The 20,220-nt window shown below is 43.4% G+C and overlaps 1 protein-coding gene across 1 annotated transcript in view; it reads right to left on the reverse strand.

Annotated features, from left to right (window-relative positions):
• Positions 1–20,220, reverse strand: part of GRIK3 (glutamate ionotropic receptor kainate type subunit 3) — a 792,036-nt gene that overhangs the window by 313,306 nt on the left and 458,510 nt on the right. The window lies entirely within an intron of this gene.

Here is a 20,220-nt window from a genome sequence, read left to right on the forward strand (position 1 = left end):
TTGATGTACGCTGATGAGACAGCAGTGATGGGCACTGATAGGTGGCAGTGATGGGTACTGATGAGTGGCAGCGATGGGCACTGATAAGTGGCAGTGATGGGCACTGATTGCTTACACTGATAAGCAGCACTGCTAGGGGGGAACTGATTAGCACCACTGGTGGGCATTGATAGGTGGCACGTGTGGGCATTGATAGGTGGCACTAATGGGCATTGATAGGTGGCACTGGTGGGCACTGTGGGAACTATGGGCACAATGACAGGTGGCACTGGCAGGGGGTACTAAATTGCACAGAGGAGGCAGATGTGCCTCCTTCCTCTTCGGGACCGATGTCCCTTTAACATAAGCCAGTGAAAAAAAAAAGATCACCAAGCTTTTGTTTACATCATGTGATCAGTTGTCATTGGCTGACAGCTGATCACATGGTAAGGGGCTGGGTCTCCGTGACTCGGAGATCACAGCGCACTCCCTGCATGCCCTGCAGGACACGTGCAGGGAGCATGCACAGGGGAGGACGTCCTATGACGGCCTCCCGGAAATTGAGGTCCGCGCTGTAGCCATCATTCAGCTATGGGCCGGACCTCAAGTGGTTAACAGGAGCATTGGCTGCTTAAAGGGGTTGTAAAGTCAAATTTTTTTTTTAAAGCCGGAGTCCGCTGGGAGTCCGCATTTTTTTTTTTTTTTTAAAAAGCCAGCAGCTACAAATACTGCAGCTGCTGACTTTTAAAATAGTGAAACTTACCCGCCCAGCGCGCCCGCGATGTCGGCACCCGAAGCCGATCTCTCGATCGTCTCTCGGGTGCTGCCGCTGCCATCTTGGGTATGGGAATCAGGAAGTGGAGCCTTTCGGCTTCATTTCCCAGTTCCCTACTGCGCATGCGCGAGTCACGCTGCGCAATAAGGATAGTCCCCGCTGTCTCTGGGATCCGTGTGTTTCCCAGCAGGCAGCGGGGGACTTCCGGAAAGGGGCATAGATTCTGCGGAAAGGGGCGTGCCTTCTGCAGAATCTACACCGGAAGTGGGTGCAGATATCTGTACTGTACAGGTACCTGCACCCCCCTCCCCCCTGAAAGGTGTGGCGCCGGAGGGGGGGGATTCCAATGAGCGGAGGGTCCACGTTAGGGTGGACCTCCGCTTTAAATAACAAACATTTCATACGTACCTCCTCTGTGCAAGCATTTTGCACAGAGTGGGTCTGCTCCCACACTTCTGGGGTCCCACCATGGCACTCCTGGCTCCTCCCCACATCAAGTGCCTCCACAGAGGAGCGCTTTCCCTAGGGGCACCTGTGCAGGCACACTTTTGTGTCCTGCTGCTGCATCCATTGATACAGACAGCCGGCTCCAGCATCATTGATTTTGATTGAGAGAAGCAGAAACCAATGGCTGCTGCTGCTATCAATCTATCCCATGAGGACCTGAGACACCAGCTGGAGCTGTTGTGCTCGTCCCTGTTGCTGGAAAACTCAGGCTCAGTTAAGTAAAAGGGGGCTCTGGTAGGCTACTGCAGCACAGGAGCTTTTTCACCTTAATGCATAAAATGCATTAACCACTTGCTTACTGGGCACTTAAACCCCCCTCAGTCCCAGACCAATTTTCAGCTTTCAGCGCTGATGCACTTTGAATGACAATTGCGCAGGCATACAACACTGTACCCAAATGAAATTTTTATCATTTTTTTCCCACAAATAGAGCTTTCTTTTGGTGGTATTTAATTACAGCTCGGAGTTTTATTTTTTGCTAAACAAACAAAAAAAGATGCAAAAAAAAAAAAAAAATCATGTTTAATAGTTTGTTATAAAATTTTGCAAACGGGTCATTTTTCTCCTTCATTGAAGTGCGCTGATGAGGCGGCACTGATAGGCTGCACTGGTGGGCACTGATGGGCTGCATTGGTGGGCACTGATAGGCTGCATTGGTGGGCACTGATAGGCTGCACTGGTGGGCACTGATAGGCATAGTTAAGGCGGCACAAATAGGCACAGATAAGGCAGCACCGATGGGCACAGATAAGGCGGCACTGATGGGCAAAGATGGGCACATAAGATGGCACGGATGGGTGGCCCAGATGGGTGGCACGGATGGGTGGCACGGATGGGCACTGATAGGTACCACTGATAGATGGGACTGATGGGCACTGATAGGTGGCACTGATAGGTGGCTCTGATAGGTGGCACTGCTGGGCACTGATGGGCGGCACTGCTGGGCACTGGTAGATGACACTGATGGGCACGGATATGTGGCACTGGGGTGCAGCACCTTTGTTAAGGCAGATTGTGGGCACTGCTGGGTGGCACTGTGGGCACTGCTGGGTGGCACTATGGGCACTGCTGGGTGGCACTGACGGTAGGCACTTACTTTTTTTAATGTGGCACTTGCAGGGGGCAGGTGGGCACTGGCAGGGGGCAGGTGGGCACTAGCAGGGCTGGCCGTGATCGAGACTGATGTCCCGATCACGGCCGCCGGTGATCGGCTTTTTTTTTCTCCTCGCGCTTTCAGCATTCAGAGGAGGAAGATGAAACCTCCTCCTGAGCTGCTCCGCCTCCACCTACTTCCCACTGACAACAGACGGGTGTGGAGTCTGAGGAGACGTTGCACTCCAGACAAGACACTGCAAATGTAATTAATCAGAGCTCCAGTGATGGCTTCACATCAAATATGGGGGGGGGGGGGGGCAGAGATCACACAGGTGTATTGTAGAGGCTTCCTCAGAGTTGTGTACACTGACTGCAACATCCCCACACCACTTGTGCCATCTCTGCAGTCTGTGACCATTTCCTGTGCTATCTCTGTGGTCTGTTGACTATAGCGCGGATCTCAAGTGGTTAAAGTGAAAAATCCTCAAGGGTTTACAACACCTTTAAGGTGATAATGTAATTGAATCATCAAATAATGACTCCAAGGGCCCTATAGGCAATATGTGATAGATACACAGTGGTAAGCCTCACAATATTTGACTTATTGGACTACTACAAACAATCTATAATATAATATCCAAACTGAACCTCTTATGCCGTGTACACACGGTTGGAATTATGGTCGGAAAAAGGTCTGATGGTTTTCCCAACAGAATTCCAACGGAATTCCATTCAAGCTGTCTTGCCTACACACAGTCACATCAAATTCTGACCTCCAAGAACGCAGTTATGTACAACACGTACGACGGGACTAGAAAAAGGAAGTTCAATAGCCAGTAGCCATTAGCTTCCATCTTGTAGTTGAATCTGAGCATGCGTGAGTTTTTGCGCGCCACAAATGCATACACAAGAATATCCAATAGAAAGTTTTTCCTTTAGGAAAATTGAGAACATGCTCTCAAATTTTTGCTGGCGGGGTTTCTGATGGAGCCTACACACATCCATATACTACATTTAAAAAATACCCATCTTCACAGGACAATTGAACAAAACTGATTTCAAACACTTTATAGCAGGTCATATATAATGTCGGCCTCCATTTGCATGGAAGAGTTTATGTTCACAATATTAACTTTTTGTATGCAGCACTTTATTAATCTTATTCTGATAACTATACAACAAAAAAATGTAATATTATTTTAATAGTTATCCAGGTCTGGTGATGAAACTTGAACAGGATTTCAATTGATAAGACATTTTTTGAATTTGGTAATAAATGACTTAAGAGGAGGGCATTTGTCTCAGGAAAGGCTTCACACTTTAGCTACCCTGTAGGAATACTCTTTAGAAGCAATGGTACAGCAGTCACTAATACAGCACTATTCTTGTGTAAATGCCGAATCAGAGATTTCTGAAACCAATTTCGAACATGTGAGACAAATTCAGGTAGTTCTTATGTACGACACTTTCAGATTATTCCTCCTAATTATTATTCTTCCCTACCACCCACTCACCTCTAACCCATCCTGCCTTGTGAAAAGTTTTCTTTAGCTGGTAAAGCCAGTTATGCTCACCTGAATCACCTATTCAGGGACCTTCAGTCCCATCTATCTGGCATCAGATCTGTTCTGCATCCTAAGGGGGCCCCTCAATTGTCCGGCTAATGGGAATTGTCCACATCACACAGGCAGTGATGTAGATAGCCAGAAGAAGGACCCATCCAGGAAGAACACAGAGAGGAGACTATGAATAAGCACATTTTTTGGATTGAATGTAAGGGTGTTCGTTGAGGAAGAATGTGACAAATTTCAGCAGTCAATGGTTGCCAAGAAAGCACCATATACTGGCACCCACCATGTCCCTACCAACCACCTATGTCACCAATGGGAGGTGAATGCAAGGTGGGGGCTTACCAAATAATTTTGTTCCTCATTAAAGAGAGGTAAAAAAAGGCATTGTAAGTATGTACTGGCTCCATGGGACCTCTGGTTAATACGATTATGGCAGAGCAGTAGGTGTCAAAATGTAACTCAGCAAATGCTGAGTATTGGGGCTCCATGTGCTGACCCCTCTGCTGCCAACTGAGTCAGGAGGAAGTAGAGAGGAGGCATTTCTGGAAGTGGCAGCAGGGGAGTCAGCACATGGAGCCCCAATGCCCAGCGTTTGCTCAGACTTTTTTTGACTCTGCCGTAATCATAGTGAATGAACTATAGGTCCCATGGAGCCCATACTTACTTACAATGCCTTTTATGACTTCTCTTTAATGAGGGTCATAAGTAGTTATCTTGTAAACCCCCACCATGCCTTCACTGTAATGATTCACTGGGATTTGGAAGTCTGACGCTTCTGGGATACATCTTTACATCGTGTCAATAGATCACCAGTCACCTGAGACCCAGGGTGAGCGGCGTGCTGACGTTACCGCCATTCCCCGTTGACCAGGAAGGACGGGCAGTGTTAATAAGAGAGAGCCGGCCGGCTGGCTCGTGATTGTACTTACGCTTGTACTCAACTGGAATTTGTGAGTTTGTTTTACTTTTATTTCGTTCGTATAAAATTTTTATGCGGAATTACGCTATGGGAGCCTTTCTTTCTTGTCTTATCTAAAAATTCGGTGGAATGTGAGACGTTGTAAGAAAGAGATATAAGAGGTGGAGACGCCAGCAGAACCCATCGGGGAGACCAGGAACGATCGTTTTTTCTTCATGCCTGTATGATCTCCCTAAAAAGAGATCTTGGCAGCTGGTAAGCCTCATTGAAATAGGTGCTGGATAGAACTTCCTCTTTGGGCGCACCTGCTATACATCTGAAGGGTGTTTGTAAAGAGTCACTTCAAGGGACTTATTCCATACCTTCGTTCTTCCCTCTCTTTGGACTTTTTATGTGCTTCAAGTTTGATGTTTTTATACACAATTTTTCTTGATAGTATACATTGTTTAACACTAGAATTTAACACGTCACATTGTTAATACTGTAATGTATAAGTTTTAGCGCAGCCTTATTTTTTGGGTTTGTGTCTAGTGTGGGTATCTCACATTGGGTTGCAGCAGGAATTTATACTGTTATTATTTACATTATCACTTTTAGAGTTTGTTTTCACCGGCTTAGGCCTTGGTTTGATTAATTGAGTTATCGTTTGGACAGCGCTGTTTTCCAAAAAGTTACATAGTAATATATGTTGTGAAGGACTATATTTAACTAACTTGCATATAAAAAAGTATGGTTGGATTAGAAGCATACATAGGTAGATCTAATTTGCATAAATCACCCTGTAGTGTAGAGTCGTACACCAGGGATCCAGTGTCTCTTAATTATCAATTGATCTATATATACATTTTAGTGCTCCTGCAAATTCTGCTGTAAAACCATATAAAAAGCTCACAGAACAAGATGCAATTTGGTAAGAGAGCGAAAAGAATAATAAGCATTTCAGTTTTAATTATTTCATTACAAGAATGAGTATATTAGTTTCTTGAACCCACCTTTCACATTACTCCTGGATGTATTGTTCCTTTAAAGCAATTAAAATCAGAGCGTAATCTACCAAAATGCTGGCATACAATCAGCTATATAGGTTTGCCAGACAGAAAGTGAAAGGGTACCGCAAGAAATGAAACTTAATGCATCCTTTGGCTGAGATGGATGTCTGGCCATTGTGTTTAATCACACAAAGATCTGCTGTTTCAGGAAACCCGATGACTAGAAAAAGGATAGGAAACTGTTAACCTCTTCAGGACTCGTAGTGGTATTAAGACTTCTTTCTATATTTTTCACCAAAGAAGGCTCATTGTAACTAAGGAGGTTGTAAAATTCAGGACAGAAAACAAATAACAAAAATATTTGAGCCCTGCCCTGTAACAGACATGTAGTGGTAGAATGATGATCCAAGCAATGGTCTGTTTTGGAGCCTATGCTAATCATTGGAAACAGTTGGAAAATCTCAGAATTCTTTGTGCCAGCCACAAAGAACAACTTTCATTACTATGGTACCATTATGATGGTGTTAAAATGTAAACCACTTTGAAAAGCCCTAATGGAATGTGGCAATCAATTTAGGACCAACCCTAATATATTAGCACCCGTTACCAGTTATATGCATCTTCCACAGGTTTTATGGGAGAGGGTCTTTCATTTAGATTATGGAAAACTCTGCAGGGGGACTGAGACTTTTCCTGCTACAGCACAAACATACCAAGACATAAGATACACATATATGGAATCACACTTTTGTTCAACCCACACAACTGTTGCATTTCAAGCAATCACAACAGATCACATATAACCACTTTAGCCCCGGGAGGTTTTACCCACTTCCTGATGAGGCCATTTTTTGCGATACAGCACTGCTTTGCTCTAACTGAAAACTGCTTGATCATGCAACGCTGTGCTCAAATAAAATGTATGTCCTTTCCTTTTTTTTCCCACAAATAGAGCTTTCTGTTGGTGGTATTTGATTACTGCTGTGGTTTTTAATTTTTTCGCTATAAACAAAAGAATGAGCAGCAATTTTGAATAAAAAACAATATTCCTTACTTTCTACTATAATACATTCCCAATAAAAAAAAATAAAAAATCAAATGTCTTCATCAGTTTAAGCCAATATGTATTCTGCTACATATTTTAAGTTATCACATCTACAAACTATGGTTTCGATTTATGGCTTTTTTTTGTTTTACTAGTAATGGCAGCGATCAGTAATTTTTAGTAGGAATGTGGCATTGTGGCAGACATATCTGACCCTAAGTGCCACTTTTTGGGTACCAGTTACACTGATACAGTGATCAGTGCTAAAAAAACGCATTGATCCCTGTTTAACCACTTTCAGACCGGACCATTTTGCTGGTAAATGACCAGAGGTCTTTTTACACTTTGGCACTGCGCTGCTTTAACTGGTAATTGCGCGGTCATGCAATGTTGTACCCAAACAAAATTTGCGTCCTTTTCTTCCCACAAATAGAGCTTTCTTTTGATGGTATTTGATTGCCTCTGCGATTTTTATTTTTTGCGATATAAACGTAAAAAGGCCGCAAATTTTGAAAAAAAATGATATTTTCTACTTTTTGTTATTAGAAAAATCCAATAAACTCAATTTTAGTCATACATTTAGGCCAAAATGTATTCAGCCACATGTCTTTGGTAAAAAAAAAGTCAATAATTGTATATTTATTGGTTTGCGCAAAAGTTGTCACATCTACAAACTAAGGTACGTTTTCTGGAATTTACGCAGCTTTTAGTTTACGACTGCCTATCTCATTTCTTGAGGTGCTAAAATGGCAGGGCAGTACAAAACCCCCCCAAATGACCCCATTTTGGAAAGTAGACACCCTAAGGAAATTGATAAGAGGCATGTTGAGCCCATTGAATATTTTATTTTTTTGCCTCAAGCGATTGAATAATGACAAAAAAAAAAATTTTTTTTTTTTTTACACAAAGTTGTCACTAAATGATATATTGCTCACACATGCTATGGGCGTATGTGAAATGACACCCCAAAATAAATTCTGCTGCTTCTCCTGAGTATGGGGATACCACATATGTGGGACTTTTTGGGAGCCTAGCCGCGTACGGGGCCCCGAAAACCAAGCACCGCCTTCAGGCTTTCTAAGGGCGTAAATTTTTGAGTTCACTTCTCACTACCTATTACAGTTTTGAAGGCCATAAAATGCCAAGATGGCACAAAACCCCCACAAATGACCCCATTTTAGAAAGTAGACACCCCAAGCTATTTGCTGAGAGGCATGTTGAGTTCATGGAATATTTTATATTTTGCCACAAGTTGCGGGAAAATTACAAACTTTTTTTTTTTTTTTTTTTTTTAACAAAGTTGTCACTAAATGATATATTGCTCATGCATGCCATGGGCATATGTGAAATGACACCCCAAAATAAATTCTGCTGCTTCTCCTGAGTACGGGGATACCACATATGTGGGACTTTTTGGGAGCCTAGCCGCGTACGGGGCCCCGAAAACCAAGCACCGCATTCAGGCTTTCTAAGGGCGTAAATTTTTGAGTTCACTTCTCACTACCTATTACAGTTTTGAAGGCCATAAAATGCCAAGATGGCACAAAACCCCCACAAATGACCCCATTTTAGAAAGTAGACACCCCAAGCTATTTGCTGAGAGGCATGTTGAGTCCATGGAATATTTTATATTTTGCCACAAGTTGCGGGAAAATTACAAACTTTTTTTTTTTTTTTTTTTCACAAAGTTGTCACTAAATGATATATTGCTCATGCATGCCATGGGCATATGTGAAATGACACCCCAAAATAAATTCTGCTGCTTCTCCTGAGTACGGGGATACCACATATGTGGGACTTTTTGGGAGCCTAGCCGCGTACGGGGCCCCGAAAACCAAGCACCGCCTTCAGGCTTTCTAAGGGCGTTACAGTTTTGAAGGCCATAAAATGCCAAGATGGCACAAACCCCCCCCAAATGACCCCATTTTGGAAAGTAGACACCCCTAAATTTAGGGGTACACTAGTGAGACTAGGTAATAAATGGCGGGTGCCCTAAAACTATAAAAAAATAACTAACCAACCAGCGTCACCTGTAACAGTTATATGGTGATCACTGGTGAAAGGGTTAACTAGGGGGCAATTAGGGGGCTTTATGCGGTAGTATATGGGGGTCCCTGGCGCTATAAAAAGCTGCAGCGAACCTAAATACCTACCTGCCTAACTAGCGTCACCTGTGACACTAATACAGCGATCAGAAAAACGATCGCTTATTAGGCTGGGTTCACACTGGAGCGATGCGGGAACGCCACGAATGCGCGGCGGGTTCCCGCATCGCATGCCTCCCGGCGGCAGTTCACACTGCCCTATGCGAACTGCTGGGAGTGTCAGTGAAATGTTACTGACACCCCCAGATCAGTTCGCATATCGCAGTGCGATCTGCAAACTCGGATCGCATGGTGTGAACACCCATGCGATCCGATTCTGCTGCGGGCCAAAAAAAGGGTCCCGTGCGAATTTGCGGCGGGTGCGGCGGGTGCGGCGAATGGCTGAACTCGAATCGCACAGAGATCGGATGTGATTTGCACTGCAGTGCGGTGCGAATCACATCCGTTCTCATAAACCGCTGCAATGTGAACCCAGCCTTAGTGACACTGGCGACGGGGGGTGATCACGGGGTTAAACCTTTATTGGGGGGGTTAGGGGGGTACCTTAGAACTAAAGGGGGCTAACCCTAACTGCCCTAACAGTTATTAGTCACAAATGACACCCGCCGGGTGATCAGGGGGTTAAACCTTTATTAGGTAATAAATGGCGGGTGCCCTGAAACTATAAAAAAATAACTAACCAACCAGCGTCACCTGTAAGGCCGCGTACACACGGGCGGACTGTTCGCCCAACTTTGTCCGCTGAACAGTGTTTGGGCGGACAGTCCGCTCGTGTGTGGGCTTTCAGCGGACAGTTTCAGCGGACAGTTGGACGGACAAGGTTTTTCGGAATTTCCGAAAAACTGTCCGCTGAAACCTTGTTTCAGCGAACAGCCCGCTCGTGTGTAGGCTTGTTCGTCAAACAAAGTTGCGCGCATGCTCAGAAAGGATTTTCACGCCGAAAGCTATAATGCAGTGTATAGGACGTCGTATTTTTCGTCCCGTCGTACGTGCTGTTCACGTCATCGCGCACGGTTTCAGCAAACTGTTCGTTCGTCGTGTGTGGGCATGTCCGTCCATGCTAATTTTGAGCGGACTGTTTGCTGAAACTGTTGGACGGACAAAGTTGGGCGAACAGTCCGCGCGTGTGTACGCGGCCTAACAGTTATATGGTGATCACTGGTGAAAGGGTTAACTAGGGGGCAATCAGGGGGCTTTATGCGGTAGTATATGGGGGTCCCTGGCGCTATAAAAAGCTGCGGCGAACCTAAATACCTACCTGCCTAACTAGCGTCACCTGTGACACTAATACGGCGATCAGAAAAATGATCGCTTATTAGGCTGGGTTCACACTGGAGCGATGCGGAAACGCCGCGAATCCGCGGCGGGTTCCCGCATCTCATGCCTCCCGGCGGCAGTTCACACTGCCCTATGCGAACTGCTGGGAGTGTCAGTGAAATGTTATTGACACCCCCAGATCAGTTCGCATATCGCAGTGCGATCTGCAAACTCGGATCGCATGGTGTGAACACCCATGCGATCCGATTCTGCTGCGGGCCAAAAAAAGGGTCCCGTGCGAATTTGCGGCGGGTGCGGCGGGTGCGGCGAATGGCTGAACTCGAATCGCACAGAGATCGGATGTGATTTGCACTGCAGTGCGGTGCGAATCACATTCGTTCTCATAAACCGCTGCAATGTGAACCCAGCCTTAGTGACACTGGCGACGGGGGGTGATCACGGGGTTAAACCTTTATTGGGGGGGTTAGGGGGGTACATTAGAACTAAAGGGGGCTAACTCTAACTGCCCTAACAGTTATTACAGTCACAAATGACACCAATGCAAAAAAAAAAAAAAAAATGACATTGGTGTCACTGTGACTGGGGGGCAGGGGTAATTGGGGGGGTGATCGGGGGGTAAAGGGGGGGTGTGAGTGTGCCTGGCATGTTCTACTGTGTGTGTAGAGTGTTGGTGCAACTCACCGATCCGCTCTCCTCCGTGTCGGAACGAAAAATACCGACACGGAGGAGAGAATACATCACTTCCTCTCCTGTGTTTACATTACAGGAGAGGAAGTGATGTCACCGGGGATTTCTATTCGTCGGGAGCGATCGCGAGGGGGTGGCCATGAATGAATGGCCGCCCCCTCGTCCCGGATCGCTCCCGGACGAAAACCGACCGCCGCAGGCACCGGGCGGGGGCCCGATCGGGCCCCCGACCCGCGGGAGGCAAGGGACGTACATGTATGTCCTTATGCCTGCCCGTGCCATTCTACCGACGTACATCGGCGTGCGGCGGTCGGCAACTGGTTAAATTACACTGGCAGGGAAGGGGTTAACACTAGGGGAGATCAAGGGGTTAAGTGTGTTCTAGGGAGGTGCTTTCTAACTGTGAGGAGGGAGTGTTACGCTGGAGGAAAACAGAGATCATGTTTCAGCTTAGCTGAAACAGAAGATCTTTCTTTTCCTCACCGACAGATCAGCAATGTGCCTTGTTTTCATAGGAACACCCTTGCTCCATGTCTCTTGTGAACGTTCGGCGGGTCACATATACCTTAGCGGCCACCAGGCTTGCCTATTGGCGCCCGCTGTGTTCAATTACAGTGAGAGTGGTGCTCCAGCTGGGCCACTCTGCCGTAGTATATATATACAGTGGGCAGTCTGGAAGTGGTTAAACATAACTACCTTAACTGGACACGTCAAAAAGGTTATCTGATGCTTTACAGCATACTAATGACACTACATTTAGAAGCCATCATACTAAACAGCTTATGACACTATCACACACCACGTGCTATGCATTGAATATCCTCGTCAGGTGAATGGGTGATCTTTCCATCATAAACATTTTGGTAGCCCTTGTGTACTGGGTTCCTAAAAGAAGAGATGCCTGTTTGTTACATGTTAACAAGACGATGTGTTCTTCATGTAGTCTAAAGGCTGTACTACAGAGCATGATGTGTTATAGTAATGTATCTACTTGATCTCTATATTCTCCTTGTCAGCTATTGATATCTTGCTTACAGCTACCGTATTTCTATTATGAATATTTTTCGTTTTCTTAGGGGGCAGAAGGGGATAAGCCTGTATTCCAGGAGTCATTTAACAGCCATTTGTTGAGTACCATCTGCCAGTGTTTGATTCACTGAACTGTATGCAACCTTGGTTTTTGGCAAAAACTTGCATTTTACAGAGCCAAATGTTGACACAAAGTACTGAGTGTTGACTTGGGAGCATTTAGATGCTTTCAGTGTAACATAATAGACCAATTCATTAAGATCCCCGGGGCCTCGTACCACTGAATCCTAGGCACATGCAGAACAAGCTAAGAACACAGCCTCAAGGAATTCTGCATTAAACCATCACCCTTGCAATTTATCTGTCACTGCTAATCAATGGCGTTAATAGAGATTTCTTATCTATTTATTGAACAAAGAATGTGTGTGTAGGAAATACAGAGAGATTTTACACACAAGATGGTAAAGAGCTGGACCAAATGTAAAGAATGCTAAAAATAGCTTTAATTTATCCAATGCATTAAAAAAAAACATGAATGTACCCTTTTTCTTCAAATGAAATTGGCAATGCACACACACACACACACAGTACACATACAGTATATATATATATATATATATATATATATATATATATATGTGTGTGTGTGTAGGAATACACATAGACATAGGCATACACATAGGTATACACTTCCAGATTACAATGATGCCATGGTCAAATGGTGAAAGGTAGGGACAATGATCAATACAAAATTTAAATTTTCCGCACACTTTATGGAGACCCTGCTCTATGATAATAATGTGCTGAAATCATACCATACTGAATTTTTGCAGCCTAGACATATTGATGTGAATGGCTCCATAATTGTACATAGTTCACGCTACATTTAAATATGTCCTCCAAGCATTGAAAACACAACTGAAATAGCATCGATAGATTGCATAAATCAGTGTAAAATATGCAGTGTTGGATTGGAGTTCTGCTGTAAGTATGTCTGAAATAATTAAAGTAAAACATTGACACTTCATTATGTAGGGACTATAGATAAAGTATTTATTCTATACAAGGTATTTGAGATAAGTAGACAGACCTGGAATCCTAGGGATGGCAAAAATAAATGTGGCCCATGGGGACATATATTTAAAACCAACCTAGGTATTTTACCAACATGTTGCATCATGTAGGCCTTTTTAAGTACCATTAAATAATATGCCCACATATGAAACATTGACATACATGGGCACTTCTGAGAGCCCTTCATCACCTTTATGCTAAAGCTAACACTAATTTTAACCTTAACTATAACACTGAACATAATTCTAACCCTTTTTTCAACTTTTTGGTATACGTTGTTGTAAAGAAAAAGTATAAGACCAATGAAAGGGTAAATTAATACAGTTAAAGGACTTTCCTAACCTTCTGAAGCCATTTAAACCATTGTTAAAACTCTATAAAAATTATCATTTTAGCCTTCCTTTCATCCCTATTGATAACCAGAAGTAGCAGTTGTGAGTTCTTTATGTGGAACTAATTTACTATTCTTCTTTGCTATTATATCCTTTACGTGTCCACCCAACATGTAAAAATAGGAGAGCAGAAGTACTTTTCAGCTTCTCTGACTTTCAATTGTGTTTGCAATGGCTTCACTGGGTGCATTAAAGTGATTCTAAAGCTAAAATGTTTTTTTAACTTAATGCATTCTCTGCATTATAATAAAAAAAAGTTTTACAGCTTGCTTCCTAAATAATTCCTTCTCTGTGAATTCCCTTGACATCAACATCCAGAATCCATGGTGTGGACACCGTCATCGGAACATGAGATATGAGATTTGGTGGTATCTTGAACAGCAGTGAGCATCTGGCATACCCGAGCCATGCATAGTCACTTTTTTACACACCTTGGGTGACCCGATTCCGAGCTTGGAGTTGTGTGTGCGGCCACGAGAAAAGACGTAGCCTGGACTAGCTACATTGGCTTCAATGATACACTGCTGTTATCTATATCCAAGCTGTCATAGAGACACATGATTATACTCTGCACAAGCAGACTGGACTGTGTTGTATATCTTTTTCATGGTTTATCGTGCAAGTTGATAGAATATTCACCATTTATTTATGCCCTTACCATGGGAACCTGACATACTCTTTGAGCTACCACTCATGATCCTAGTTCATCTCCCATCCCTTGGATCAATTTTCTACATTCCTAGCTTGAGCCACTCTCTAACAATTCTACATGAAAACATCCCAGAAAATATCTCAGTACTGTTTCCTGTTGAACTTGAAAATGAAAAGAGTACATATTCTTGAGGAGTGGTCACCTTGTCAGAGATATACTTGCTCATCCATGTCTTTATGGACCTTGCTTTGTGAACTGCTCCAAATCATTTGGTGGAGGGGGGATTATGGTGTGGGGTTGTTTTTCAGGGGTTGGTCTCTTAGTTCCAGTAAAGGAAACTCTTAAGGCATCAGCTTACCAAGACATTTTGGACAATTTCATGCTCCCAACTTTGTGGGAACAGTTTAGGGATGGCCCCTTCCTGTCCCAACATGACTGTGCACTAAGCAAGGTCCATAAAGACATAGATGAGCGAGTGTGGGGTGGATGAACTTGACTGGCCTGCACAGAGTCCTGACCTCAACCTGATAAAACACTTTTGGGATGAATTAGAGCGGAGACTACAAGCCAGGCCTTCTCATCCACTTTCAGTGCCTGACCTCACAATGGAAGAATGGTCAAACATTCCCATAGACACACTCCTAAACCTTGTAGATAGCCTTCCCAGAAGAGTTAAAGGTGTTATAGCTGCAAAGGGCGGACCAACTCAATATTGAACCCTAGAGACTAAGACTGGGATGCCATTAAAGTTCATGTGCGTGTAAAGATAGGCATCCCGGTACTTTTGGTAGTTTTTGTATATAATAAATATATATATATGTGGGATGTGGAAAGGTGTTCCACGTTCCACAGAGAGCTGAGGAAATTCAAATAACAGTTAGCAGAAGCAGGGAGCAGAGAGTTACCAGCTCACAAACATTTTTTTCAGGATCAACAGCTTTTTTTTTGCATTTACCAAAAATATATAAAAACACTTTTTAATAGTATATTTAACATATCATCATTTGGGTTTACACACACTTTAATTAGTTCATTTGTTATCATCTGCGCGGGCCTCTTGTCAATCTGGGTGGATGCCATATGATGTCCTCTCGGATCGCATCTCGCATGGGGTTATGCAATCTGTCAATGGCTGTCGGGCACAGCTGCTAACTGATCAGTGTACCGGCTCGCTACTGGTACCATCTGACATGTGACCAATCAGCACAAGTCACATGAGAGTTGTAAACAATGGATGGCTTCCTTTCATGTCATTCATTGTGTAAAATTGTGTTGCTAGCTGTGATTGGTCAGTGTGATCACATGGTACAGACAGGTCCAATCACAGCCCATCTGTACCATATGATTAGCTTTGACCAATAACAGCTATTTAAAACAAAACAAATAAATTAATCTGTTTAATTTAGTAACATGCTTGTACAGCAATGAAATACACTGCTATAAGCATTCATAATGTGTAAAAGAAAAAAATAATAATAATCCTGATCACTTCCCCAGAGTAGTACAATGTTACTGTGGTAACATTATATTGGTTTGGTCACAGTTTGCAAAAAAAAAAAGAATTATAAAAAAAGAAAAAAGAATGTATAATAATAAAAAAAAATGTAAATTTTTCATACTGTCCCTGATCACCACACACCAGTTATATGATGATGCTGTGCTGCACTGGTGGCAGTATGTAAAGGAAAAAAAATGTGACTTCAAAAAACTTGCTATGCCTCTTACTAAATACCCTGGATTGTCTATTTTCTATAAAAAAGGTAATTTGTACTATCCAGGCATTTTTTGGCCTCAAGAAATGGGATAGGTTGTCAGTACATCAGGATTGATCAATATACTATAGTTTGTGGACTCTATAAAATTCACACAGACTAAATAATATACACTGACTTGGGTTATTTTCGCCAAAGAAATGTAACAAAATACACGTACTGGTTGTCTTTTTAAAATGGCGGTTGTTGCAATACTTTCTGTCACACCGTATTTGTGCAGCGGTCTTACAAGCGCACTTTTTAAAAAAAAATACACTTTTTTTAATTAAAAAATAAGACAACAGTAAAGTTAGCCTATTTGTTTTTTTTTATATTGTGAAAGATAATATTACTCTAAGTAAATTGATATCCAAACATGTCACATTTCAAAATTGCAACCGCTCGTGGAATGGCGACAAACTTTTACCCTTAAAAATCTCCATAGGCGACATAAAAAAAATTCTACCGGTGTTTTGCATTACAGAGGAGTTATATAGCTAGAATTATTGCTCTTGCTCTACCGATCGTAACAATATATCACATGTGTGGTTTAAACACTGTTTTCATATGCGGGCACTACTCACGTATGCGTTCACTTCTGCACGTGAGCTCGGCGAGAAAAAAAATTGTCACTTTTTATTTCTATTCCAAGGGATGTTTACATTAGAAAAAAAAGCATGACAGGGCCTCTTAAATATGAGATCTGAGGTCAAAAAGACTTCAGATCTCATATTTACACTAAAATGCAATAATAAAAAAAAAATAATACATTTTTGTAATTTAAAATAATAAAAAAATAAATAAATGGCCCTTTAAGAGCTATGGGCGGAAGTGACGTTTTAACGTCGCTTCCACCCTGCAGTGTCATGGGGATGGGTGTGGGCCATCTCCCCTCACTCATCTCCATGTCAGTCCAGGGGACAGACGCAATCGCCGATGGCTCCGGTAAGTGGTGGAGGCCACTGGATCGCGGCGAGAGGGGGGCCCTTCTCCCACCACCGATAAAAGTGATGTGCCGCAGAGACCACTTCTATCTTGTACTGAACCGCCGGCAGAACACGAGGATACTGGGGTTATGGCAGCTAGCTGCTGCCATAACAATGATATCCGTCCCCAGAGTAGTGGTTAAGAAAGGAGAACATGAGCAGTACATATACAAATTATCTCACAACAGACAACTGTAGAGCAAGTAAGCAAGTAGGATTTCATGTACTGTATGTGACCCTTCATCTAGGTCAGTGGTTCTCAACCTAGGGGTTGGGACCCCCTCAGGTTTGAATGACAATTTGCCAGTGGTCACCAAATCCTGGGCTTTTCCTGAAGCCCACAACACTCTCCCAGCCTTTTTGCTAGTAGGGTTGTCCCTGGAAGCTGTGGCCACCCAGCTGGGCTGTTCCTGGAGCCCGTGGCTGCCCACTCAGCCTCTTTGCAGCTGCCCATTCAGTTCACGGCATGGCTAGGGGGCAGAGGCTATAGGTCAGCTGACTGGTAAGGAATATGAAGTGGGAAGGGCTGATTTCGGCATAGGTGTCACTGCTGCGAGACACCACAGAGCTTGAGACGTAGTGAAGCCGGAGACACAGTGGATAACACTACCTGAGATTAGAATTGTCATTAACAACAGAACTACAGTTCTCAGATCAGCAGATGACCTTGATCAAGAGCACCTAAGTTGACTTATCAGAACCCCCCCCCCCAGCACTGCCACTCAACCACCCCCCCCCCTCCCCACCACCAAGTAAGTAAGAGAAGGAATAATAATAGAGAATACATGGAAGGGAGAGGAAAAGGTGGGGGGAGCAAAGAAAAAGGGAGAGAAAGAACAAGAGAGACAGCTAGAGAGAGGGATGGGGGGGGGGGGGGGAGAAATTAGGGATAGAGAGAGATAAAAGGTAAAGAAAGGAGAGCAAAGAGAGAGTGGTACATCCTAAAATGTACCATAAGGGGTTTTAATACTGTACGAGTGGAAGGGACTCAGGGAGCGCTAAATGTCTGTGGGTTTAAATTATTTGCCTTGGGTGCTGACAACCTTTCGCTATGAAAATGTTACTGTTAGGGGTCCCCAGAACTTGGAAAATTTTATTAAGGGGTCACGGCACTAGAAAGGTTGAGAACCACTGATCTAGGTGCTTATATTCAAAGAGGGAATAGAAGAGGATATTTTTTTCTGATATGTTTGGAGCTAATATACAGTTGCATCTCAAAAAATTTGAATGTCATCAAAAAGTTAATTTATTTCAGTAAATCAATTTAAAAAGTGAAACTTTTATATTTTATATAGATGCATTACACACAAAGTGATATACTTGAAGCATTTTTTTTTTCATGATTATGGCTTACAGCTAGTGAAAACCCAAAATTCAGTATCTCATCAAATTTTAATAATTTGAATATTGTGAAAAAGTTCAATTTTATAGACTCATGGTGTCACACTCTAATCATATAATTAACTCAAAACACCTGTAATAGTTTCTTGAGCCTTTAAATGGTTTCTCAGTCTAGTTCAGTAGGTTACACAATAATGGGGAAGACTGATGACCTTACAAGTGTCATTGACACCCCCCCCCCCCCCCCACATGAAGTGTAAGTCACAAAAGGTAATTGTTAAACAAGCTGGCTGTTCACAGATTGCTGTATCCAAGCATGGTAAAGTGTTTGTTAACCCAAAAAAAAAAAAAATTCAGATCCTGGTCCCTTAAAGCAGATTAAACGGCACAGTGCTTGTGCTATGTAATCTGCCCCCTCTAACTATTCACAATGCCTCAGTTTCTCCCCTGAGTCAGTACTTCCATCCCTCACAGTACCCCGGCTCCCCTTGCACCAGTCAATATGTCCAGTGCCCTCACTCACAGGGTGTGCCACAGATCCTCCTTACATAGATAAGGACAGGGGGGTCAGGGAGGTTCAACCCCCCCCCCCCCAGAACATCCTGCCAAAAAAATAAAATGCAACTGTCTTGTGTCCCTGACCTGTGACAGCACAGCAGTCAGTAGTGGAATGTAATAATACAGCAGCAGGTGTGTGTGTGTGTGATATAAGACATTAAGCAGTAGGCATGTGCTACACTCACTGACAGGCTGTCTGTTGGACTGAGATTGACAGATAATCTACTAGTAACCAGGCAGCTGAGCACACTGAGCACACCAGGAGTGGATGGCTCCTGTTGTCCCACCTTCACTCTCTAAACCCTGTATTCCCATTGGCTTGCAGTGCTGCTTCCCTCCGTGGTCTTGGGGGAGGAGTTTTGCCTAGGACCTGGAGCGCAGAAGACTGTGCAGTGTAGCCACAGACATGCCCACTATGCTGAATAAACTGCTGCTGTACATCTCCAGCCAGATGTGTCCTGACTCTAGAATCCTAAATTATAGCTTTTGCAGGCAGGACAAGCTCAAGGGGCAGCTGCTTTGAACACTACAACAATGACTGGGCCCAGGGAAGATTCCCCCTTTTCCCTGTGTTAAAGATGAACCTGCATGTCACACATGCTTTCAAATTAAGGGTTATTCAGTTGGAGTAAATTGATTCTGCACCACCTATAAAAAAACCTGGACAAACACAAAGTCATTAAAGGGGTTGTAAACATAAATATATTTTCACCTTAATGCATTCTATGCATTAAGATTAAAAAACATCTTACAGTGCCGGCCCCCCCATCGCCCCTGTTTTACTTACCTGACCCCTCGAAAGTCCCGCGCTCGCCCCCGACGTCCTCTTCGCCACTCAGCCTGGCTGCTGATTGGCTAGAGTGGATGGATTGAAAGCAGCGCAACCATTGGCTCATGCTGCTGTCAATCACATCCAATGACGCGGCGCGCCGGGGATGAGTGATACAGTGAGCGCCTATAGCCACCGGCTGTATCATGGGAGCGAGCCTGCAAGTGCTTCTCACTCGCATGAACGGGAGAAGTACTTGCGGTGGAAGCCAAAACAGCCTCCGAGGGACCCCAGAAGACCAGGTTCAGGGCGAGCTGCACAGTGGAGGTAAGTATAACATGTTTGTTATTTTTAAAAAAATAATTAACTTTACAACCCCTTTAATAGAGACAGGAGTTACAATGTTTTATTATATGAAAAGGATGCTCAACAGCAAGATCATTGAAAGCCCTGGAAGTATTGCAAATATTTCTAGAAATGACCATGAAATTAAAATGGCAAACCATCTCAAGTCAAGCATTTACCATAATAAAATCAATTACAGTTTTTTTGCGATTTCCTCAAGAGAACACACTTAAAACCTAAAACATTATGTTTTCTGAAAGCAGTAAGCAATTACACTTTCTAAAGGACTTCCCCTAGAATTGCAGGGTTTAAATACTCATTCTAGGTGGAACATCAGAAAAAAAACATATACTTACCTTATTCCTCACTCTCA

Source organism: Lithobates pipiens, unplaced genomic scaffold, assembly GCF_037356315.1.
Source record: "Lithobates pipiens isolate NorthernLeopardFrog02 unplaced genomic scaffold, aLitPip1_a1.2 Scaffold_16, whole genome shotgun sequence".
NCBI lineage: Eukaryota > Metazoa > Chordata > Amphibia > Anura > Ranidae > Lithobates > Lithobates pipiens.